Genomic DNA, 27,006 nt, shown 5'->3' on the forward strand with positions numbered 1-27,006 from the left:
ACTTAGTATCGCACCAATACTAAATAGGAGGAACCACAGGAAGCAGCATAACAAAAAATAAATCTTGACAGCGGTCAGGTTAGGAAAACAGACAATTTATGAGCGTCTGTTTTCCTAACTTGCGCACAGCAACTCCTGGGAACCTGATTCCATGGACGCGCTAGGACCACACAATTTATCTCTAGTGCGTCCTTTTTAGCGCAGCAGTTTGTTTGCCTATTGCATCAGGTGCCCAGGACAGGGAGATGTGCATGCATTGAAAAAATATGCGCCCAGTTTGGACACATGTTTTTTCATGCTTGATATTACATCGGCCAATGAGTGTTTAAATATGAGGCTTTGCTCTACAGATCTCAAGGAGTGGCATAAGAGAGCTTATTTAAAACCTAATACTCCTCAAACAGTGGGCAAGACCTTTACAAGTATTAAACAAGTATTTTATGATAAAGGCGACAAGGTGGATAAACTATTGGTCCGTAAGTTGAAGGCTTCTCAATTCAAATCTGGTTAAAGATATTAGGACTTCTACAGGCAAGCTTGTCTTGTGATGCTAGGGAAATTTATGAACTTCCACCAAAACACACAAAAGGTGAGCTGTAACTATTAAAACTGACAATATAAATAACAGCACCAAAGCCTTATAATAAATCATTAAACACAATTCCTCAAATAATTACACCTCAACAACCTAACCACTGCGGCAAAACACTATCATCATGAGAATTGTGCTGCTTAAAAGTCCAACGATTTTTTTGTATATATTTTATTGCAAATAAAAAATTCTTTAATTTGAATCTGTCATTAATTGTGTCCAAAATCACTTAAGTTCTTTAGTAGGCGAGAAGTTCAACCGACAACCCGACGCTGACAGCGTTTTGAGAGGTCTCTGCTTCAGGGGAACTCGCCTATCTGTCAGCGTCGGGTTGTCGGTTGAGCTTCTCGTCTACTAAAGAGCTAAGTGATTTTGGAAACAATTGACAGATTCAAATTTAAACATTTTTATTTGCAATAAAAAATATAAGAACAGAAGAAATTGCTATACTGGGTCAGACCAAGGGTGCATCAAGCCTAGCATCCTGTTTCCAACACTGGCCAATACTGGCTACAAGTACCTGGCAAGTACCCAAAAACTAAGTCTATCTCACACTACCGTTGCTAGTAATAGCAGTGGCTATTTTCTAAGTCAGCTTGATTAATAGCAGGTAATGGACTTCTCCTCCAAGAACTTATCCAAACCTTTTTTAAACCCAGCTATACTAACTGCCCCAACCATATCCTCTGGCAACAAATTCCAGAGCTTAGTTGTGCGTTGAATGAAAAATAATTTTCTCTGATTAGTTTTAAATGTGCCACATGCTAACTTCATGGAGTGCCCCCAGTCCAAAAGATAATAGAAGGACTTTAACCAACACAATTCCCATAATGATAGTGTTTCCCCACAGCAGTTCGGCTGTTGAGGTGTGATTATTTGAGGAACTGTGTTTAATGATTTATTATAAGGCTTTGGTACTTTTATATTGTCAGAGAAATTTATGAGGCACTTAGGAAGTACTATATGGCCCTGTATACATCTGAACTTTCAGCTAGTGAAGCCAAGATCAATACTTTTGAGTGATCTTTCTTTCCTACATTACCAGGAGAGGTTTTCAAGGGTCTGGAGACCACCAACTTCCATTCAGGGGGTTCAGAATACAATCTTGGTTTTGATTATGGGTAGGTATCCTGGTGAAGGTTATTCTCTTCTGTTTCTCTTGCTCCTAGGCTAGCAGCATTATATAATAGAGTATTAAATGGGGGTTCCTTTGCTCCTTTACCCCTGTTTGCCTCTATTTCTGATACATAAGAAGGCCAAAGATCCTGCTGAATGTAGCTCTTACAGTCCAATTTCCCTTTTAAATGGGAACAATATTTTGGCGTATAGGTAGAATGGGTGTTTTTATTAGTATATCGAGATCAGACTGGTTTTATAAAAGGTAGACAAGAGGTGGATAACATAGAAACATAGAAACGACTGCAGAAAAAAGACCAATCGGCCCAGCCAGTCTGCCCAGCAAGCTCCCACACTTATTTTTCCATATTTATCTGTTTCACCGACCACCAAGTTCAGAGCCCTTGTTGGTTACTATTTGATTTGAATTTCCTGCCACCCCTTGCCATTGATGCAGAGAGTAATGTTGGTGTTGCATGAAAGGTGAATCATAAGGCTTAATGGTTAAGGGTAGTAACCGCCATATCAAGCAAGTTACCCCGATGCTTGTTTACCCAGACTGCACAGATCAATGCCTTGTTGGATGTTGTCTGAACGTAAATCCTCTTTTCCACATTTCCCCCTGCCGTTGAAGCAGAGAACAATGCTGTATATGCATTCAAAGTGAAATATCAAGCTTAATTGGTTTAGGGTAGTAACCGCCACAACAAGCAAGTTACCCCCACGCTTATTTGTTTACCCAGACTATGCAGTTCATTCCTTGTTGGTTGTTGCCTGAATGCAAATCCTCTTTTCCACATTTTCCCTTGCCGTTGAAGCAGAGAGCAATGTTGGAGTTGCATTAACCTTGTGAAGGCTAATTGAGTAAGGGTAGTAATCACCAGGTAGTAGCCACCATTCCAGCAAGCCACCCCCCCATGGCTCTTCTCTTCATTCCCATCCTCTAGCCTTTATAGATCCAATGTTTATCCCATGCCCCTTTGAAATCCTTCTGCACTTCCTCCAGAAGGGCATTCTAGGCATCCACCACCCTCTCCGTGAAGAAATACTTCCTGACATTGGTTCTGAGTCTTCCGCCCTGGAGTTTCAAATCGTGACCCATGGTTCTACTGATTTTTTTCCAACGGAAAAGGTTTGTTGTTGACCGTGGATCATTAAAACCTTTCAAGTATCTGAAAGTCTGTATCATATCACCCCTGCTCCTCCTCTCCTTCCAAGGTATACATATTTAGGTTCTTCAATCTCTCCTCATGTAAGATAATGTAAGATGTGCTCTGGATCTGATACATCATAACAGGAGCTCAGGAGATATGCACTATTAATCTCATTGGATGCAGAGGAAACATTTGACAGGGCTGAATGGCTATATTTGTATTTACCTCTTCATAAGTTTGGTTTTGGAGGGAACATTTTAAAGTGAGTTTAAAGTCTTAATTCAAATCTAGAGGCCCAAATCAAAGTGACTGATATGATGTCCCAGAGGTTCCCACTGTATAGGGTTATAAGACAAGGTTGCCCCCTTTTGCCACTCTTGTTTGTTTACCCTTGTGATGGAATCTTTGGTAGTTTGGATTTGGCAGCATCCTGATTATTCGGGTATTATGGGAGCAGATGAGTGCCACAATACGACAGTGCTTTTTGTGACTGATCTTCTTTATGTACAAAACCCCTTCAAACTCTACAAGTTATCGCATATTATTAAAGGGTTTGATAGGTTACAGAGTAAAATGGAAATTCTGGGAATTAAGGTATGCCCAGTTACTTATTTATTTATTTATTTAGGGTTTTTATATACCGACTTTCTTGATATATATATATCAAATTAAGTCGGTTTCCATTTAACACAACTGTCGCCGGGGGGGCGTTACATAAAACAATAAACAAAGTATTGAACGGAGAACGTGTAGCGTTACATTTACGAAAAGTAAATTTTTACTTACATTTACGAAAATGTAACATTTACGAAAAATGTTACATTTACGAAATGAAATTTACGAAATGAAATTTATGAAAATGTTACATTTACGAAAAGTAACGTGTAGCGTTACTTGTACGAAAGTTGAGGCTGCGTACTTTTTAAAGTGGAGCAGTAACAAAGTACCTAGGGATAATTATTTAGAACAGGTTAGAAAAGCTTGATGAGATGAATTATTTATCTTTTTTGCTCAGTAAAATTAGGAATGACCTAAAACTGGTCTTCCCTCCAAATGTCCTCTTTTGGCAGGATTGCTGATATTGAAATGAATATTTTATTTAATTTTAAATGGTTGTATTCTGCAACCAAATTTAAAATTCATACAGGGCAGACAATAAGCACTCATAATAAACATTAAAACTGCAGACTAAAAACACGGTTAACACACAACAGTTTACATACACAAGTCAAAATGGCCTCTTCTCTTAATATTCTCCCCTAGGTTTTTTTTTTCTTATTGATATGTTGCTTTAGTTTGGGGGGATTTTTTTTAATTTTCCAATAGCTTAAAACATTGGTTTCTGGTTTTATATGGCAAGATAGAAAATGCAAATTCAGTTTTCAGGCTCTGACAAGTCAGAGGGACAAAGGTGGACTTGTACTTCCAGACTTTAGAAGATATTACTGAACTATGCTGTTGAAGAATATTGACTTTTGCTTGAATAATTTCCCTGATAAGCATTGGATCCTGATGGAAAAGGAATTTGCCCTGGATAAAAATGAGGCTACTATTCCCCTTTCGGCTTCACTAAAGTTGAAAAAATTAACTTGGGTTACTCACGCTGCCTCTATTCAGGAGGATGAGTATAAACATTTTTATTGCTGGAATTACACCCCTCTGAGATTTAAAAAAGGCCCCTTTGTGTTAGAGAGGGTATGGAGAACAGGACTCCTTTTTCCATGTCTGGTTATCATTATAATATAAAAGTTCATTATACCGACGTAATTAGGCAACCTGTGCTGATTACTCACATTAGTGGAGGCAAGGTGCACTGGAATTCACCTTCTAACCTTCTTTGCCCCTGTGGTTCCAAAATCTATGGCACATTTATACAAGATAGGGGTTCATATCCTGTTGTCTCCAAAATATGGAAGCCCTTTCTGGTTACAGTTGGTAAGAAACGGATGGTTGTGTAGCAGGGGAGTATTTTCACTTTGTATTCCTTGCTTTTCTTCTCTGCTCTTTGCAACTTTGGTTTTCCTTATGGTCTATAAAAGTTTAGATTGGGATATGGCCTTTTCTAAAGAGGTCTTTCTATATCTTCTTTTCTTCTGGGGGGGGGGGAAGGGTTAATTTTGATCCTGTTGGCATAGGTTCGTTCTGGATTATATTGCTACTTGTATTTTTGAATCTCGCTATAATTATTTGCTGAGTACTTCTGTCATTATTCTGCTTAAAATCAAATACAAATTTGAAAATGAAAAAAAAAAACCAACCCCAACCCAGTACCCCGCCAACTCCCTTCAAAAGTAGAACAACTTTCAAAACTCTCCGGTTTGATTACAAGGGCATAAATAAGCAAGTGCCCGACCACCTCTCCCAACTTCTATCCTCCTACACACCAATAAGAGATCTCCAGTTCTCCCCAATGGCTCTTCTCATCTCCCCCTCCGGCCACTGCCAGATTGTCCAGTACCCAACTGCATGCCTTCAGCTGTTATGCACCAAACGTTTGGAACAAGATTTCACTAGTTTAGTTTTAATTTTCTTCTTGATATGCCACAACTCCATAAACATAGTAATGCGGTTTACATATAAAACAAAACAAATCCACTACCTCACGTTCAGGAAAAAAAAGCTAAGGCATAGATTTTTAGCCAGGTCTTCTCTGCTGAGACCCTTTTTTCTGACCTAACTTCCTGCACTCTTGATCAAAAACTTGAGGTTATTTTCCTTATACTGTGTAGTTGATCACCACTGTAAGTTATTTCAAATAAAAAAAAAAAGAACAAAGTTAACTCAATGGTAATCTGCCTTGAGGCCAGTCTTAGTAAACCATCAAATATCACATATCAATCAATAAAAAGTAGACTTCAGCGCATATCTGTTCTTGCACTTCCATTACCCTAGACTGTTTTTGTATCTACTATCTGTAATAACCTGCTCTGGGGATTTCTTCAGGCAGCAGGAAAGCCCTCTCTACTAACAACATTTCCATTAGAAGTAGTTTTTTTTTTATTATGGCTCCCATCTTCCGACTAGGATCCCAACGTGTTTTCCAAATCATCTGCTTCAGAAACCTACAGACATGCTGGAAGGAAAACAGTACTTATGGGCATGTTCACACATATGGAAGGAATGTTTCTGACTATTAAATCCAACAAGATTCAGTGAACTGGGATTGTAGATCATGCAGAAACAGGCTCCAAAAAAAAAAAAAGAGAGAGAGAAAGGGTAACAAGGTAACAGAGTCCAAGTTATAAATCACTCTCAGGTGTTTGTGCTGCATTCATACTTTGAATGTCTCAGGGTACTCCCGCCTCCTCCACAGCGGTCGGTCGGACTTAGGATGCTGCTCTCTCCTTCCTTTACCATCACACCTTGGCTGCCTGTGCTGTATTCACACTTAGGTGTCTCAGGCTCCTAGCACCTCAGGCCTATGATGAATCTCAGAGCTGCTGAATGATTCTGTTCTGGGGCAGAGAGACTGTTGGCCTGCCCTGGATTTGTAATACCCCTGTCTGATTAAATTCCTACAGTGTATGAAGATGCAAGATCCAGATCTGGTCAAAAGCCTCCCTTCCTGAGATCAGGCCCCCTTATCCAGCTCTGCACAGGCAGCCCTACAAGTTATTTAGATCTTAGGAGGGAATAATAAGGTACTGATAAAACGCAAGCATTTATTCCATTTCTGAAACAAAACCAAACCAGAGACTAAAAGCTGTATTTTTAAATATAAAAAAGTTCCATTTGTCTAGTACTCAAAAAGCAATCTGGGAGCTCTGTGGCTTTAACTCCTGATACCCAGAGATTATTCATGAATTAGTGTAATGGAAAGAAAATCTGTGGTTAACTATCCACCTTCTGACACATCCAAAGCCCTATAATTAAATTGAAGCCTCTGTCCCTCTCCAACTCCAGCCCTAATGCAGTCAGAATCAGCCAGGAAGATATGACCAAGTGCTGGTGTGAAAAGAAATTTGTAGTGCTACAGTTAACACTATACATCATATAAAAAGAATTTCAATCTTACTCATTTTGGGCATCTCTTTAACCAATTAAACAGTGCTGGCTCCAATTTGGGATATTACCATCTTTAAGTTGCTAAAACCTTTCCATCACATATCAACAATGTGCAAATTACAGGAGTAGATACACCATAGGGCGGACTTTTCTTCTGGAGTACAGTCACCTAACCCAGGCTACCTATGAATAAGTTGAGCCAGTCCTAGCTTCATCCGATCAGTCCTGTCAACTTGCAGTTCCAGTTTTCATTTTATTTCATTTAGGAATTGCTTTTTGTCTTTAGGAAAATAGAAAGCAAAGAGCAGAACTATAAGGCCATAGATGCAATGGGGCAAAACCTGAACTGGCTCGGCCTTTCAGGAATGATGCAAGTCATGTGACTTTCTCCAAAACTACAGGCATAAACTCATACAATTCTTTTATATTTAGAGGTCTATTCCTTTCATTTTCAGTGAAGGAGAAGCTCCAAACTAAGCACCTAGGAAAAACTGGACTGGCTACAGCTGCTATTCAGTGAATTCTTAAAATATTTCCTATTCATATTCTTGCAGGTCATATTAGAAACTTCTCCCCATCTTAAGGCAGCTGGCTATGCATACTACATAAAAAGCTGGGTACAATGCTACACCTCTTTCTCACAAGGACCCCAATGCTGTAAAATGATATGTAGCATAACCTGAAACAACGAAAAAAAAGATGCCTATTTACCAAGGAAGCACACACTATGCTGACAAGGTGATGATTTACCAAAGGAGAGCACAGTGCACAGATAATGCTGACAAAGCATCAATTTTTACTGACAGTGCTCTACAAATAAATATCATCAGTTATTATTATTAGAACACCAGAGAAGACTAACACGTTACAGAACTACTGTTAAATCTGTCATGAATTCCGGAGAAAAGTTTAACCTCCGATACCTAGAATTCCATCCACAAGCCCAAAATGAGTGAATGTTCTGGATGTTCTAAAGGTCCAAGCAGTGCTGTAATGAATATGTAATAACAAAGCATGAACGGTCTTTAGCTTGCTGGAGTACAAAGTAGATTGCATTCTAGACTATTCTTCTGCAGACTTAATTATTACAGGCAAATTAAACATCTGCTTACCTCAGCAGTTTACAGATAAATAGTTTCAGCAAAGTTCTAGTCTCCGTTTTCCCTCTGGGCCATGGCCTCTTATCTCTCTCTCCAGGGGAAACACCCTCAACCAGGATTCTCTTGTGGCTGTCTTAAGTCGGACCAGCCTAAAAGCCTGGTCCTGGATTTTAAGGATGGTCTAAGGTACACTCCTTTACAGAGTACTTAACATTTATTTATTTAGAGTTAGCTCACGCCTTTTCACCGTTAGCTCAAGTCCAGTTACTGCTTAATTTCAAACATTTACGTACGTGTTTAATACTCCAAAGAAGGTGATTTTCTCTATTATATCTATGTATTTATAAGGAAGGATGAAATCTCCACCTCGTAAGTAAATATTTATGAGCGTGCTCTCCCTAGAGTCTATAGCTGTGCCCCTGTTCATTTTGCTCACCAAACCCACTGGTGGGTTCTCCACTCTGGACTCTACATTCCTGCCTAGGCAGAAAATGCAAGAAACGGCTGGGCAGGGCCAATGACCTACGTACTAATAGGCAGAGTGGAGAGAGAGAGGCAGAATGCATAACCCAGACCCTCTTTTTTCCCCCTCCGAGTGTGTGTGGATTTAAGAGAAACCTGGAGAAAGAGAAGTTTAGAATTGAATGAGCATGTTTTATAGCTCCATTACCCTCTCTAATTCATGCAGCCAGGTATCTTGTACTTGCTTTGTTGGGGTGGACTATTGGGAGGTGGTTTCAGGGGCTCAGTGGCGTAGGAGAGAGATGAGTGTATGTGGGAAGATGCTGGTGGTTTAGGAGTGTGGGGGTTGCTACTCTTTCCCCCTTGCACTCTCCACTTTGTTCCTCTCCTTCCCTCTCCTCTGTGCTTTGTGTGTGTGTGTGTGATGGGGGTAGGGTTGATAGGGTGTGTGTGTGTGTGTGTGTGTGCGCGCACACAATCTCTACCTTCTCCCCCTCCTCCTTCCCCTTGTGTGTGTGGGGGTGAGTGAGCACACACTCTCCACTTTCACCCCCCCCCCCATGTGTGAGAGCAAGAGAGAGAGAGAGAATATGTGAATGTGTGTGGGAGGGAAGGGGGGGAAACTATGGGGTGTGAGTGCATGCACTCTTTACATTTCCCCTTACTCCCTCCCCATGTGGTGTGATGTGGGAGGGGATTGTGAGTGCATGCACACTCTACTTCCACCCCTTCCCCCATGTCGGTGGCACAGTCTCCCCCTCTCTCTCCCATGTGTGTATATGCAGGCACTGTGGCCTCTTTGACCCTTGCCCCTAGTATGTTTGTGTGTGGGATGAGGAGTTATGAGATGGGAGGTGCCGTGTGTTTGTGTGTGTGTGCACTCTTTCCTCCTCACTTTCACAGCTTTCTCCCCCTTTTCCCCTCTCCCACACACAGAGTGGAGATATGAAGGCCTTGTCCCTGACCTGCCCCTCCTTTCTTCCCTCCCCTCTACCTCTCCCCTCCCACTATTCTCACTCACCCCGACCCTCCTCCTACCCCTCTCCTCCTTGCATTCCTTCAACATCTTCCTTCCCTCCCTTTCTCCTCTCCTCCCCCTCACCCACTCCCCTCTCACTCCTTCAACTTCAGGACTCGCCTTCTTGTGGCTGGTGTGACCTGGGAAACCCCGCTGGCCTTTCTACCACTGCCATCACACTTCTTTCCATTTCTGCTGGTGAGGGCTGGCAAACACCACCAGCCAAAGTGCTGATCCAGTCTCTCCTCACCCCCACTGACCGAGTCCTCCTGTGCCAGCAGCGCCCCCTCCTCCAGCTGCAGGTGGGCATTATTACCATGCAAACATGCCGCGATGCTCACCTGGAGCGCCTAATGTTTTTATAGTATAGAGAGAGGATTGCGCCGATACAGGAAACCTTTTACAATTTTGATCTTATGGAGCAAATATGGGGAACCAGAGTGACTTCCTTCGTCTGCAAGTGTCATGACATGAAGCTGAGGGGGGAGAAGGTTTGCAGGAAACATGGGAAAATACTTCTCTACTGAGAGTCCCATGTTCTGTGGCAGATGCCTGGAATAACCTCCCAATAGAGGTGCTGGAAACCAAGCTGCGTCAGTTTACACATGCTTGGGACAGATATAGAGGAGAGTGGTAAAGGTGAGGACGTGAGATGAAATGGGGTCTGCAGTGGTACAGGAAGCAGAGGGCAACAAAGCAGACTGGGAGGGCCAGGAGGTCCTTCTCATGCACAGTAACATTAACATCATAAGTGCTGGCAGAGAAGGAGCCGCAATTATTAGTTTCTCGAAAAGTAACTCGATACTGTTTTTCTCTCCTGGTTACTTTGGAAAGCCTATGAAAATCAGGGCGTCAGGCCTCAAGTGTGGTTTTCTGCTAAATTTGCTCTAAAAATAATGGGAAAGGAAGCCTCCAGATGTTCTACTGACAAGGAGGGGGAAAAACCATGTTCGCTCACAGGCTCTTACAAGTTTACAAATAACTTTTAAAAAGATTTAATTTTGTGGGCAGGCAGGCCTGGTAGGTCCATGTACAGGCCCTGAATTTGATTCCTGGGCCCTCCCCCCTCCCCCAATCCCAGCAGAGGCTGGGAACGTTGGAGAGGCAGCACCGCAGCCCCTGAAGCGCGAGGTGGGAGGGGGGAGGGCAGAAGGGAAGAAGCCTTAACCACTGCTCAACGGTGCCAGTTGGTGGCCGGAAGCCTGCAGTCCTCAGACGGGTGCTGCACTATCACTGCAACAATCTGTTATTAACCGGGAGAGGGCAAACAAGACTCACGGTGCCAGCTCCCAGCCCAGATTCTACGCAGGAGGAAACCACCAAAAAGCTGGAAAAAAAAAAAAGCAAGATTTTATTTTTATAAAGCCCCTTCCTAATAAAACTGTTTAGTTTTTGAAAGTGCTACTATTTTCATGAAGGGGATCACAGACATCCTCATATCCAGGAGTAAAGGGACATCGCACGGTACAATATAAATAAATTGTTGCATACGTTTGTGCCAAACAGAGAAGTAATCAATTTGCTTATGAAGCTGTTACTTTCCAGATCTGTCCCCGTACCGTTCATGTGGGTGGCTCATAAGCATCTAGTTCAGTGAACCACATTGGTGGTGTGATCATGTGCTGGCATCAGGAAGCCCCTGAATGATTCACAGTTGGCAAAAAAGAATTAGCTCATCCTATCATCATCATCCCAAGAACCTCATTCTGATTCTCAGTAACATAGCTGAATCGGCAAAAAACAGAACAAAAAAAAAAAAAAGCAGATCCACTCAAAGCAAAAGGAAATGGGCCTTTCTAGGGGATCACTAGCCAAACCGCACTTTCAGGAAACACTTTGAGCAAGTCCAGCACAGAAAGATTCACATTTCAGGACAAGCCTTTGGCTGAGGGAGATGAGTTGAGTCATCAAAAGCCATTCCAAAAATATATGAAGAAAAAAATTCTGATGAAAAACATAGGCTGCACTACTTCTAGGAGGGTTCAGTCAGCAGGGAAAAGTGGGATGCGATTTTGCAAGAGCATGGGAATACAGAGGAATAACAAGCAAGCCACAAGCTTTAACGTGGTAATGTAGTGAATGTTGGCAGAAATGGCCCATCCAGTCTACTCAGCAAGGATTTTAGGGTTGTGGCTGACACTCCCTTGCAGGTGACCCCTCCCCCCTGTTTTTTCTTGAAAGCCCGCTATAAATCATGTTAATGAAGTTTTGCGTTGAACCACTGTGCCATGCAGATTACCCCCTGTGTTTTCTGTCTGTCTTCCTGCCAGTAAGGGATCCTGAACATAAGAACATAAGAAATTGCCATGCTGGGTCAGACCAAGGGTCCATGAAGCCCAGCATCCTGTTTCCAACAGAGGCCAAACCAGGCCACAAGAACCTGGCAATTATCCAAACACTAAGAAGATCCCATGCCACTGATGCAATTAATAGCAGTGGCTATTCCCTAAGTATAATTGATTAATAGCCATTATTGGACTTCTCCTCCAAGAACTTATCCAAACCTTTTTTGAACCCAGCTACACTAACTGCACTAACCACATCCTCCGGCAACAAATTCCAGAGCATTATTGTGCGTTGAGGGAAAAAGAATGTTCTCCGATTAGTCTTAAATGTGCTACTTGCTAACTTCATGGAATGCCCCCTAGTCCTTCTATTATTCAAAAGTGTAAATAACCAATTCACATCTACTCGTTCAAGATCTCTCATGATCTTAAAGACCTCTATCATATACCCCCTCAGCCGTCTCTTCTCCAAGCTGAACAGCCCTAACCTCTTCAGCCTTTCCTCATAGGGGAGCTGTTCCATCCCCTTTATCATTTGGGTTGCCCTTCTCTGTACCTTCTCCATCGCAGCTATATCTTTTTTGAGATAAGGCGACCAGAATTGTACACAGTATTCCAGGTTCGCTCTCACCATGGAGCAATACAGAGGCATTATGACATTTTCCATTCTATTAACCATTCCCTTCCTAATAATTCCTAACATTCTATTTGCTTTTTTGACTGCTGCAACACACTGAGCCGACGATTTTAAAGTATTATCCACGATGATGCCTAGATCTTTTTCCTGGGTGGTAGCTCCTAATATGGAACCTAACATCGTGTAACTACAGCAAGGGTTATTTTTCCCTATATGCAACACCTTGCACTTGTCCACATTAAATTTCATCTGCCATTTGGATGCCCAATCTTCCAGTCTTGCAAAGTCCTCCTGTAATGTATCACAGTCTGCTTGTGATTTAACTACTCTGAATAATTTTGTATCATCTGCAAATTTGATAACCTCACTCGTCGTATTCCTTTCCAGATCATTAATATATATATTGAAAAGCACCGGTCCAAGTACAGATCCCTGAGGCACTCCACTGTTTACCCTTTTCCACTGAGAAAATTGACCATTTAATCCTACTCTCTGTTTCCTGTCTTTTAAACAGTTTGTAATCCACGAAAGGACATCTCCTCCTATCCCATGACTTTTTAGTTTTCATAGAAGTCTCTCATGAGGGACTTTGTCAAACGCCTTCTGAAAATCCAAATACACTACATCTACTGGTTCACCTTTATCCACATATTTATTAACCCCTTCAAAAAAATGAAGCAGATTTGTTAGGCAAGACTTCCCTTGGGTAAATCCATGTTGGCTGTGTCCCATTAAATCATGTCTTTCTATATGCTCTACGATTTTGATCTTGAGAATAGTTTCCACTATTTTTCCCAGCACTGAAGTCAGGCTCACTGGTCTATAGTTACCCGGATCGCCCCTGGAGCCTTTTTTAAATATTGGGTTTACATTGGCCACCCTCCAGTCTTCAGGTACAATGGATGATTTTAATGATAGGTTACTGGGTTCGTCTCAAGCTCTTTTTAATTCTGCAACTGTCTTCGTATCCACCACTTCCTTCCGGAGATCATTCCATGCATCCACCACTCTTTCCATATATATATAGAAACATAGAAACATAGAAATGACGGCAGAAGACGACCAAACGGCCCATCCAGTCTGCCCAGCAAGCTTCACACATTTTTTTCTCTCATCTTATCTGTTTCTCTTAGCTCTTGGTTCTATTTCCCTTCCACTCCCACCTTTAATGTAGAGAGCAGTGATGGAGCTGCATCCAAGTGAAATATCTAGCTTGATTAGTTAGGGGTAGTAGCCGCCGCAATAAGCAAGCTACACCCATGCTTATTTGTTTTACCCAGACTATGTTATACAGCCCTAATCGGTTGTTTTTCTTCTCCCCTGCTAATAAGCAAGCTTCTCCCCTGCCAATAAGCAAGCTACACCCATGCTTATTTGTTTTACCCAGACTATGTTATACAGCCCTTATTGGTTGTTTTTCTTCTCCCCTGCCGTTGAAGCAGGGAGCTATGCTGGATATGCGTGAAGTATCAGTCTTCTCCCATGCTGTTGAAGTAGAGAGCCATGCTGGATATGCATCGAAAGTGAAGTATCAGGCACATTTGGTTTGGGGTAGTAACCGCCGTAACAAGCCAGCTACTCCCCGCTTTGTGAGTGCGAACCCTCTTTTCTTCTCCCCTGCCGTTGAAGCAGAGAGCTCTGCTGGATGTGTGAAGTATCAGTTTTTCTTCTCCCCTGCCGTTGAAGCAGAGAACTATGCTGTATATGCATTGAAAGTGAAGTATCAGGCACATTTGATTTGGGGTAGTAACCGCCGTAACAAGCCAGCTACTCCCCTCTTTGTGAGTGTGAATCCTTTTTTCCACATTTCCTCTTGCTGTTGAAGCTTAGAGCGATGTTGGAGTCACAGTAAGCATGTGTATGTTTATTTAATAAGGGTATTGTCTCCAGGCAGTAGCCATCATTCTGGCGAGTCACCCACTCTTCATTGGCGGCCTCTTGACTTTATGGATCCACAGTGTTTATCCCATGCCCCTTTGAAGTCCTTCACAGTTCTGGTCTTCACCACATCCTCCGGAAGGGCATTCCAGGCATCCACCACCCTCTCCGTGAAGAAATACTTCCTGACATTGGTTCTGAATCTTCCTCCCTGGAGCTTCAAATCGTGACCCCTGGTTCTGCTGATTTTTTTCCTACGGAAAAGGTTTGTCGTTGTCTTTGGATCATTAACACCTTTCAAGTATCTGAAAGTCTGTATCATATCACCTCTGCTCCTCCTTTCCTCCAGGAAAAATATTTTCAGAAGTTGTTCCTGAATCTACCTCTTTGTGGTTTAAAGCTGTGACTCCTAGTTCTATAGCTTTCTTTCCATTGGAAAAAGGTTTATTTGTGCATTAATCTCTTTCAGATATTTGAATGTTTGTATCCTAGCCCACCTTTTCTTCTAACTCTTTTGGTGCAGATCCCCCAACATTTTAGTTGCCTCTCTCTGCACCGCTTCTAGCATCTCTCTAACCCTTTAAAAAAAAAAAAAAAAAAAGATACATCCTCCAAAACTGAACCAGGTATTTCAAATGAGGCCTCACCAACAAACCGTATAGAGACATTATCAACTCCTTTTTTTCTCCTGGTTATGCTTCTCTCTATGCAGCCTAGCAGACCTCTGGCTCTAGCCATTGCCTTGTTAGACTGTTTCACCGCCTTGAGATCATCAGATACCATGATCCTGAGGCCTCTCTCCTGTTACCACTTTTGTGAAACGTGATTTCTCCAGTCCCACAGAATCACTCCCATCTCCAGTGATTTATTGAACAAGTCCTTCAGATGACCCACCAAGACCTCTCCAAGTTACCTTGATATTCTTGAATGTACCTCATCTGGCTCCATGGCTTTCTCCACCTTCAGTTTTGCAAGTTCCACACAAACGCACTCCTCCGTGAATGCTATGGTATTTACCTCCTTGCCAAACATCAGCGGTCTTTCTCCAAAGTCGTCTTTAGTGAACACTGAACAGAAGTATATGTTTAGCATTTCTGCTTTCTCGTTGACCCGCTCTACGCACTGCTACTCTTCACCTTTTAATCTTATAGTTCCACCTCTGGCCTTCCTCCTTTATATCTGAAAAAGTCTTATCACATCATTACTAGGGGTGTGCCAGAGACATTGATTCTTAGATTGGTTCAACATTTTCATAAGCAACATTGCAGAAGGATTGCCAGGAAGGATTGGTGTTTTAGCCGATACCAAACTCTGCAACATGGAATACATGAGGAGGGATCTAGCAAAGTTTAAAGGAATGGTCTAGGATCTGGCAGCTAAGATTTAAATGCACTTATGCATGAAGGCTGCAAAAACCCAGGGGAGATGTAAATGTTTGGCTGCATAGGGAGAGGAAACGTCAGTAGAAAAAGGGAGAGGTGGTATTGCACCTGTATAGGCCCCTGGTGAGACAATTTGGAATACTGTTTTGGAATCAGTGCAGAGTGGCTACTAAAATGGTCAGTGGTCTTTGTTCTAAAGCATAAGGGACAGATAATCTAAACATGTATAACCTAGAGAAAAGGTGAGTGATGATGGAGGGATTTAAATCCCTCCAAGGTTTCCATACATAGGATGCAAACCTCTTTTAGCAGAAAGGAGGTTTTAGGATGAGGGGTTATAAGATGAAAGAGAAAGGGGGTAGATAAGAGAAATATTGGGAAATATTTCTTTTTTTACAGAGAGGGTAGTAGATGCATGGAATAGTATTGGAATGGAGATAAAAACCATATCTGAATTCAAGAAAGCACAGAATAAACACAGAGGATTCTGAGGGAATGGTAGGGATTATAAAGCTGAATAGTTGGTGTAGATGGGCAGACTAGATAGACCATAGGGTGTTTTTTTACCATCATGCTTCTATATTTTGCTTTTATTTGTGCTTTTGCCATTCTGATTTCTTTGTCTCTTTCAGCTTTCCCAAATATTCTTCTCTATGTTTATCTTTTTGAGATCCTTTATACTCTGAAAGCTAGTCTTTTGGTCTTTTTTTCAGCCTCTTTGGAAAACCTTTTCTTGCTTTTATTTTCCTTCCTATAAAAATGTGTTGCCCTTATTTAACGTTTTAGTTTAGCCTCTGTTCTTCCAGTTCAGCTATATCCTCCCAGCCTGCCAGCTCTTTATTTCCCCGATTTACCAAGGTCGGTATTTTTGAAATTCACGATTCTGTACACCTCCTCTCTGCCTTGATCAGTATATCAAACTATACCATTTGATGATCACTGGTGCTCAGGTGAACACCTTGCTTCATTGTTTGTGAGAACCAGGTCAGTATCACCCCCTCCTCTTGCGGGTTCCGCTAATTGTCTGAGCAGAACCTCTTGAAGTGTGTCCACAAATCACTATACTTCCAGCCTATTCTGGAGACAGGATACTCCAATCTACATTCAGCAAGTTACTGATGGAAAATTTTATATAGGGCAATCAGCGACAGGCCTTAAGCTTTCAGTGAAATAAAATAGATCCCCGTTGTTCAGAGTATTAAAAGCACAAAAGATAAAAACATTGGCCAAATTTATTTTCTTTGTGGATTACAAAATACAAACTGGTTAAGACAGAAAACAGAGAGTAGGATTAAATGGTCAATTTTCTCAGTGGAAAAGGGTAAACAGTGGAGTGCCTCAGGGATCTGTACTTGGACCAGTGCCTTTCAATATATATATAAATGATCTGGAAAGGTATACAATGAGTGAGGTTATCAAATTTGCGGATGATACAAACTTATTCAGAGTAGTTAAATCACAAGCGGATTGTGATACATTACAGGAGGACCTTGCACGACTGGAAGATTGGGCATCCAAATGGCAGATGAAATTTAATGTGCACAAATGCAAGGTGTTGCATATAGGGAAAAATAACCCTTGCTGTAGTTACACGATGTTAGGTTCTATATTAGGAGCTACCACCCAGGAAAAAGATCTAGGCATCATAGTGGATAATACTTTAAAATTGTCGGCTCAGTGTGCTGCAGCAGTCAAAAAAGCAAATAGAATGTTAGGAATTATTAGGAAGGGAATGCTTAATAGAATGGAAAATGTCATAATGCCTCTGTATTGCTCCATGGTGAGACCGCACCTTGAATACTATGTACAATTCTGGTCGCCGCATCTCAAAAAAGATATAGCTGCGATGGAGAAGGTACAGAGAAGGGCAACCAAAATGATAAAGGGGATGGAACAGCTTCCCTATGAGGAAAGGCTGAAGAGGTTAGGGCTGTTCAGCTTGGAGAAGAGACGGCTGAGCGGGGATACGATAGAGGTCTTTAAGATCATGAGAGGTCTTGAACGAGTAGATGTGACTCGGTTATTTACACTTTCGAATAATAGAAGGACTAGGGGGCATTCCATGAAGTTAGCAAGTAGCACATTTAAGACTAATTGGAGAAAATTCTTTTTCACTCAATGCACAATAAAGCTCTGGAATTTGTTGCCAGAGGATGTGGTTAGTGCAGTTAGTGTAGCTGGGTTCAAAAAAGGTTTGGATAAGTTCTTGGAGAAGTCCATTAACGGCTATTAATCAAGTTTACTTAGGGAATAGCCACTGCTATTAATTGCACCAGTAGCATGGGATCTTCTTAGTGTTTGGGTAATTGCCAGGTTCTTGTGGCGTGGTATCGCCTCTGTTGGAAACAGGATGCTGGGCTTGATGGACTCTTGGTCTGCCCTCACCATACATAATTCAAAATCCTGCATTTATAACACCAAATTTTACATGAAAAAGAACACTGAAAGTATACTCTCCTGAGGTTACAATATCACAGCCCTGCAATAAACACACTTGGAATACAAATGTTATTAGGCCGTTTATAATGCATTTTGGGTATGGTCTTTGCCCTCAGAAAGTCCAGAGTAAACTGAATTACAATTACAATATAGCAAACTTCCTATACTAACTGCCAGCACTCAAACAGTAAAAAAACTCCTCTGAAAAGGCAACGTAGCAAATATTACACCAGGCCCTGAACACCAATACACCTCCTATTAGGAAAACAGAACAAGTCAGGCTGCTATAGATCCCTACACAGAAACTATGCACTAGCAGAATACCTCCCCCCTCAGTCACACATCAGAACACAGACAAACCCTCACTAAATACAGAATAAAGAGACCATAAAATATAAATAGAAATGCACAGACAAAGGCTGAACTGGAAAGCACAAGAAGATAGACTGTATGCAGTGCAAAATGGAAAAACAGAAATAATACTCTTCAAAACAATAAAATTAATGAATATAAAAACACCACAATAAAAACATCCCAATAAAAAGAATAAGTATTTCCACAAATAGCTGATGAATAGAACAGCAGCCAATAATTAAAAACAAACAAAAACTATGAAACATTTCCCAGACATCAATAAAATACCTAATGTGTGTGCATTACAGTCACTCTCTTTCGGTGTTCTGAGATAGCTTGCTGCAGGGACAGAGAATGTCCAATCAAGTTCTATACTGTCCTTCATACAATCTGTGCTTTAACTGTGCAATTTACACTTGGAACTTTGTATCTTTCTTCCTCTGTGTAGTTGTCATTTACCTCAAACTCTGGGATGTCACTAGACACTCCCTTACTGAGTGTGTAAGTTGTCCAGGGTACTCCTATGTGCAGGGGGAGTCCCCAAATCATGCAAAACTCCTAACTTTGGTCCAAATGTCAAGTTCCTTCTTCTCCCCAGCCTGTGTCCTGTGTCCCAAGGGTGAAAATCCAGTTGTGGGTCTCCAAGCTCTCTCTCTTCTCCTCTCCCAACCTCTAATGAATGTGATCTCTCTGGGGGACAGAGAAGCCTAGCTTCCCAGTGAGGATGGGATGACTGAAACCTCCTCATAACCAAAGAGAGAAAACAAAAACAAAAACCAAAAATAACCACCCACTGAAAAGTCCAAAAAATCTCCTCTGAAGTGAACAGTTACTGATGCCTCTCCATGGGAGGGGAATGAAACTGAGAATTTCAGCCTCTGGGTTTGGGGCTTGTCCCTCACCAAAGGGTCCAGGGTTTCAATCCAGTCAAAAACAATTTCTAAATAATCAAAAGTTCAACAAAGACTCTTTCAGGAATGAGGCCATCCCTCTCCGGCAGGGAGTGAACCAATAATGAATCCTCTCCAAAAGAAGCCACCAAGTTGGGTTAGTGGGCCTAACTCAGCCAGGGAGAAAAACAAAACAGCTCCTCACACTTCTCAGATGCTTAACCAAAATGACCACACTGGCTGTCACTAGCCCTGCCACGAGAGAGATAGCATTTACAGCCAGCCTCAAGGGGGGGTGCTGCATAGAAATTGTCTCGCCTACTGCACTGAAAAAGCTATCACAGGGATCTAGGGCCATCTAGTGGGCAGCCAAGGGGACCCACACATAGCATTCTATTTGCATTTTTTGGCTGCTGCTGCACACAGAGTAGAAGATTTCAATATATTATCAATGATGACACCTAGATCCTTTTCCTGAATGGTAATTCCTAATGTGGAACCTTATATATTGTGTAGCTATAATTTGGGTTACTCTTCCCTAAGTGCACTACTTTGCACTTGTACACATTAAATTTCATTTGCCATTTGCATGCCTAGTCTCGCAAGGACCTCTTGCAATTTCTCACAATCCTCTTGTGATTTAACAACTTTGAATAATTTTTTTTGACATTGATAAATTTGATCACCTCACTCATTGTTCTCATTTCCAGGTCATTTACAAAATATATTAAAAAGCAGTGGTCCCACAGCAGATCCCTGGGCACTCCATTATTCACCTTTTTCCGTGGGGAAAATTTACCATTTAGCCCTACTCTCTGTTTTCTATGTTTTAACCAGTTGGCAATCCACAATAGGACACTGCCACCTATCCCATGACTTTTTAATTCCCTAAGAAATTTCATATGAGGGACTTTGAGAAGTGCTTTCTGAAAAACTAGACACATTCTATCAACTGGCTCATCTTTATCCACATGTTTATTTACACCCTCAAAAAAATGTAGCAGATTGTTGAGGGAAGTCTTCCCTTGGCTAAATTCATGTTGGTTTTGTCCCATTAAAACTATGCCTATATGTTCAGTAATTTTTTTCTTTATGATAATTTCCACCATTTTTCCTGGCACAGACTTCAGATTCACTGGTCTGTAGTTTCCTGGATCACGCTTTGATCCATTTTTAAAAATTGGTGTTACATTGGCAATGCTCCAGTCTTCAGGTACCATAGGCAATGTTAATGATAGTTTACAAATTAATAATAGCAAGCCCACAATTTCATTTTTCAGAACTCTGGAATGTATACCATCTGGTCCAGGTGATTTTCTACTCTTTAGTTTGTCAATTTGTCTATTGCATCTTCCATTTGATTCAGCTCTGTTAAATCATCACCTTTGAATGTCATTTCTGACATGGGTATCTCATACATCTTCCTAAGTAAAAGCCCAAAGCAAAGAACCAGAAGGCAGCATAAGAGGACCGGAAGACTCATCTGCATACCGTTCCCAGCAGCCCTCGGGAAAGGACTCCACCGTGAGCGATCCAGGCTTTGAACTCCACAGCCCCAGCTTCCAGAGGCTTCGTACATACAATGACCTGAGACAGCATTGTACAATCACACAGCAATGGTGTGGTCTGTTAGTTTTAATTAATGCATTTTTTTTTAGAGTCACTTAGAATTCGGTATTTTGTGGCATATAAATCTCTTAATAAATAAACAAAAAGCACTATCAATGTATACAATGCTGTACATACAACTTTAAAGTAATGATTATGTCTAAAGCACCAATGTACACAGCACCAGTCTTACAGCAATGATTATTTTACTAGATAATAAGAAACAGAATGGGGCCTGGGTATTGGCTTAAGTACTGGTTTTATAAGAAGCAAATCTAAAAATGGTAAGGCCTGAAATGGTGGAGGCCATCACTGTGGCAGATTTTGGATATGCTTGGGATAGATGTGGAGGACAGCAGTGGCGAGCCAAGGAGCCTGGCCTGGCTCTGAGATCCAAAACACAAGCCGAGCCAACTTAATTATACAGAGAAAATGCACACAATTGTAACAAAAAGATAACTAAAACAACATTCTTTTCCAAGTTTTTGCATCTCTGGTTTTCCCTTGCCTCTGTTTATTCCATCTTTCTATCTCAGTTTTGTCTCCCCATTTCTTCATGTGGTCAGCTTTTCTCATCATCCCATCTCAGGGTGCAAATCTCTATTGCTGTTTCACCCTTTTCTTCAATTTCTCTCCATCTTCCTTGTGCTTTTCCTTCCAACCTTCCATCCCCTCCATCGCTCTCCTGTCCCTCACCAGACTTCTTCCCCTCCATCTATATTTCTGTTTCCTCTCTTTTTTTCCAGCTCTTCAATCTCCCCACTTTCTTTCCTTCTTCCGCTCACCCATGTCTTCTCTCTCTCTCACCCCAGATGCATCTCCTCTGTTACACCTCCTCCCACCCTAGTCTGTCCCCTCCTCAGGCTCCATATCCCACTCCTACCACTTTTTTTTTTTTTAATTATTTATAAAAAGTGTTAACATACATTCAAGAAACAGAAAAGGAGAAAAATAAAGAAAATACAAAAATATTTTCTTCTTTCCTTCCATTAGTCCACAATGTGGGAATCCAATTACAGAAAAAGGAAAAAAAAAAAGGAAAGGAAAAACAAGAAATGTAGCAAGAAGCGATATTAATTCAGCAGGTACATAAATCTAAGTAGGGCACTCAACCTACTAAAGGAGGTATGGACAGAGCCAGATCAGGAACCCCCGGCCTGGGGAACCGTGTATATCAGAAAGAAAGGAAGATAACGGAGTGGGAATACTCCACAGTGAGTTCCTCATGCTGTGCGCAGGCCACTCCTATAAACATACATGAGTACAGACTCAGTGCTCCCAAGGCAGCAACTCCTCAGCCTAATTTTATTTATTAAAACTGCTGCTTTAAAACAAGCAGCAAAACTTGTTCAGGAGGAAAAGCGACCAGGGTTCCTTGGTTCAGGGAGTACTGAACTCTCTCCGTCTCCTGGCAGGCCTGAGCTTTAACTATCCTTGCGCGCTGCTGCGAGACCAGGACAGCAGGAGAGCAAGGCCACACTGAGTGGCACATGCAGCGAAGGGGCCACCATGCAAAAGGCAGGCCTAACGAGCTCTCTGCAAGAATGAATAGCAGCTGAGCCTCAGCCGGGAGCAGGGCCCAAGGCTCACCCAGCCTTACCATTTATAAAATCAACCGTGTACACAGCACGGCCCTGTCACAGAATCGCATGTTGCAAAAATGAAAAGCAGCTAAAAGAAAGCCCACCTGAAAACAGCATAGATAACACTTTTATGAGGTTAATGAACATGTAATGATGCAATGCTGGCACCTATTAGATGCCTTCCTCAGGCAATGTTTTTCATTTACATTTTTCTACATTATAAACCTCTGAAAGGAAAACAGTAAACAAACCATCAGCTGGCAGGAGTCAGCCCAGGAAGCAGTCTAATTAAAAGGAGAAATTGTCTGAAAAAGTTACTGTCCAGATGCTTAGTTTACAACTGCACTGAGAACTAATTTTTTTTCCTTTGAAATCTGTACAAAGCTGTTAATCCTTGGCTGGTTAAACCGACCTCACACACTATTAGCTAAAGTGCCCATATTATTCAATTTCCTGTTTTGGTTTGGTTTTATGGTGTCCTCTTTTGGCCTTATTACTTGGTTCCCTTTTTTTTTTTTTGTTCTAATACATTTTAGTCTGTAAATCTTCATACATTTTTGGAATAAAAAGGTGTGCATTTCTTATAAGGCAACATCCACTGGTTTAAAAAAAAAAAAAGATCTCTTTTCCAACTCCCTTGGTTCACATGTCGGTTAGTTATTTGCGGCTATAGCAGAAAGAGCTTTCAAAAGGTTGAAAGGCATACTATAGATATTCAGTAATAAAACTGAAATTAAAGAAGAAAAAACAGGGTGGGGGCCAACTCATTGCTTCAGCTTGTTTCACTGACCACTGAATTACCTACAGCTAAGAATACTGGGATTTACATGTAGTCTGCTGCCATGGAATACGTTAAACAAGGGAGGGGTCACAAGTGTGAAACCAATAAAGGCTAAGCTTCCTTTAAAATGAATATGAACATTTTTTTTACGGCCTGGGTGATAAGGCGGTGGAAGAGAGCATGGCTGGAACTCGTGCACATTTCATAGCAGAAGTAGGGTAGGCCAGCTTGGAAAAGTACTTTAGGACGATACTTTGAAGCCTGGATGAGAAACATCTCAAATCCCTTCTGAAATGCATGGGATTAAATAAATAAAAATATAATAATAAAATTGTATATGCAAATATTTATTTTTATAGGAGATAGCAAGTCGGTAGAAAATCTCCAGTCAGCTCAAGAACATTGGGAAGAAGTCTGAACATAATAGATCCGCCAACAAGTACCTCTTTTTTTTTCTACTATAAAAATATTACTACTAGGGAAATGTGAACCAGAATTAAGCTGCTAACATTTTGTAAATCCCCATAAATAGAGGCAGCGTTTCACTAGGACACCATCATTGTAAGCACATGCACACATACCCACCCACCCAAGGAATATTCTCACAGTTCAATTTTCAGCAGGAAGGAAAATACATATAGAAACATAGAAATGACGGCAGAAGACCAATCGGTCCATCCATTCTGCCCAGCATACACGTACAGAAAACAATGGCTGAGAAGTCCGCCTTTGACAGCCACCGGAATTTGTAATAAGTGGGTCATCGGTGCTGCTGGGGGGGGGAGGGGAAGAGATGGAGCTGCCACATGTTCTCCGTCTCAGAAGGGGGAGCGATGGGGCAGGGCTGGAGTGCGGAGATAGGGAGCCGAGAGACAGCCCAGCACGTCCACCATGGCAAACAGACTCGGGGCGCCCATCCTCTGCTGGGCACCTTCAGCTTTCGCTTTCCGGAGAGTCACATCCAAAGAAAGGGAGGCAGGGAAACCCCGCTTCCGATTAATCGCCTCCTAACCCCAGCGGCACTGCAAGTTACACACTTAAATACATTCTTTGTTTCCCCTGCGCTTGAATAAAACGGAAGTTATTCCAAGGAAGGGGAAAGTCGGGCGCCTCTTCGTATTCCTGTTAACTGCTACTTAATCTTTGAAAGCACGTAAACGAGACTTTTTGTTATGCTGTTTAGATTGTGGATCGATCAGCTCCAGGCACATTCTTGCACACTGCCAAGGAGCTCTGCACAGGAAGCAGCTTCAAGCCAGACCCCCAGGTCAGTCACATCCCACCGTCTCCCCTCCCCCTATCAGCCCTGAGCGGGCGCAGAGACGCCTGGCTAAGGGACGCCTGGCTAAGGGGCGCCCCCCCCCGGTCTGTACTCACCCGCTCCGATCCGCTATGTCCAGGGCGGGAGGGGACTGCCCGGATCCCTGGCCCGGGGGAGCGCAGAGCATCCAGCGCAGCTCGGCAGACAGGAGACTGAGAAGTGGCGGCGGCGGCGGGGGGCGGCAGAGGAGACGCCTGCGCACGCTCAGCCGAGCAGCACAAGAGAGAGAGAGAGAGAGAGGAGAAGGGGGAGCTTTGCACTGACGAAAGGAACGTGCGGCCCCCACTCAAGAAAGGGAGAAAAAAAAAACAAAACCCCGAGGGAAATTCCCACCCCGCAGTGAAGCACAACAAATCCTGCTGGCTCTCGGACCTTTCCTTTACCAGCATCTGGAGCTATCTGTGCCTGCGTCTGGGATGGGATGGGATGGGATGGGATGGGGGGGTCCCTTCGGGGCTGTTAAAAGCTTCTTTTGAACCAGCAAAGGGGGCAATCTAGAAATGATGCTGGGCATCAATTCCAGACCGCCTAAATGCCTTCAGGAGAGGGGTATGAACGTCTTGGGTTAATTCTGACGTTGGGTCAACCGCAGATAATCCACTTTTCTCCAGGATCAATGCTAGTAGAATTCTGGGGGGAAATGCTAATTATGTAGGAAATATGTCGCCCAGGAAAAGGCTCATTCGGGGACCCTTCTTTATTTTTCAAGGTTTTCTTTCAGCCTTTCCGTGAGATCTTGCTGGAATTGGCGGGGGCTCGATCTCCTGTGATTTCCTGACACCTTAGCCTTATAATTCTGATTCACAGGTGAAGGAGAATCCATGGGAACTCGGTTTGTAATAGGAAGATGTCTTCTCTAAGAATGATGCTAGTGAAGCAGGCTTGAATTTGTCAATAGTCCCACTAGGCCTGTACGTAAGGCTGCAAAAATTGGGGAGGGGAGGAGCTTACTAGCTGGAGATTTGCTTGCCTTCCAGCTGTGCAGAATCTCAGGCAGAGAACAGTCCTGGCTTCCCACTCAAGCCCCTCTCCTCCTAGGCAGCATTTAGGCAACTGGATGGGAGGGGGGGTAAGCCTGGAATAGACATAGCAAAGCAAGAAATATCACTGGCTCCCTAACCCAGCCTCTCTCCTCCTATCATTTAGAAGACAGTAAGGGAAGAAGTAGCCTGGAGCAGAGGAAAGGGGGATTAGTTTAGGAAGGGCTGAATGTGGGATCTTTGAGACTGGGAAGAGATGGACTGGTATATCATCTGGAGGGCTTATGTCTATGAGAGAGCTGCCAAGGGCCAACAGTTGACAAGAAGGACATTTTTATTGCACCCAAACCATGTTCTCTCTGCCTGGAGACCAGGTTATTATGCTATCTACTGTTATGTTTTGTATGTTATAATGTATATGTTAATATTCACATTGTGATCTGTTCTGGCATTTGTGGTAGGACAGACAAAATTAAATGAAAGAATGAATAAATAAAATAAGTATGGGTGTTGCATTAGAAATTCTGAAACGGAGGAAGCAGGGACTTTGAGTATGTGCAGCACTGCACTGCCTGTCGCTATGGCCTGACCTCTCCCTTCTCATCAGGGGTATTAGCATATGTGGTCCATGGCCTGAGTCTCTTCTTCAGTGTCCCAATGGTCCATGGCTTCAGCCTCTGCCTGAATAAAAGAAGACCTGCACGGCTAAGGTGTTTGCTCAAGCTGAAGAAGCCCCGGGGGGAGGGAGGGGGGGGCAACTAGTGTTTCCCGCAGCCAGCAACTAGGGGAGGCCATGCAGGGCCGCCACCATTTCTCTACAGCCCGCAGCCAAAGAAGAGCCCCTGCAGGGCTGCTGGCGTTTCCTGTAGCCTGCAGCCAAGGAAGAGGGAGAGGGCCAGAAAGTGGCTTGTGTGTGTGTGTGAAAGTGATATTTAGAAAGAATGTGTATGTGCATGTTTGTGACAGACAGTGTGTGTATGGCTGTGTGTGTGAGAGAGAATACGTTTATGAGAGAGGTTAAAGTTTGTGCACGCCCCTCCAATTTACAACAATCTCGGGGAGACTGAAAATCTAGTTTCCAGATAGAGCAGGAGATGCTTTACCCTTTGTTTTATGTTTACAACTGTTTATTGAAAAAGAATGCAATAAAACAAGCTTGACATACATTGGTTTCTGCTGTACATCAAACAAATACACTAGACCAACATTTATTTATTTACAATAACTTTGTAATTTATTTACAATAACTTTGTAATACACATTTTTCCCCATCTCCCCTCCTCTGACCAAGTACCAAATAGCACAGATGACAGGCCAGAGTACACATCTGCCCCATAAAAAATGTACAGGTGCCCTCAATGGCAGGAACGTAGAACCACTTAGAGCAGAAATGAAGAGGCATGAAGTAAGAAAACAAATAA

The 27,006-nt window shown here is 42.4% G+C and overlaps 1 protein-coding gene across 1 annotated transcript in view; it reads right to left on the bottom strand.

The window, feature by feature from the left end:
* ST3GAL4 (ST3 beta-galactoside alpha-2,3-sialyltransferase 4) overlaps window positions 1-24,886 on the bottom strand; it is a 252,299-nt gene extending 227,413 nt beyond the window's left edge. The window contains exon 1 of the mRNA XM_029572370.1: window positions 24,662-24,886. The gene's annotated coding sequence lies outside the window, so the exon portion shown is untranslated. The remainder of the gene's footprint in view (window positions 1-24,661) is intronic.
* Between the last annotated feature and the right edge of the window lie 2,120 nt (window positions 24,887-27,006).

This window comes from Rhinatrema bivittatum, chromosome 12, assembly GCF_901001135.1.
Source record: "Rhinatrema bivittatum chromosome 12, aRhiBiv1.1, whole genome shotgun sequence".
Lineage (NCBI taxonomy): Eukaryota > Metazoa > Chordata > Amphibia > Gymnophiona > Rhinatrematidae > Rhinatrema > Rhinatrema bivittatum.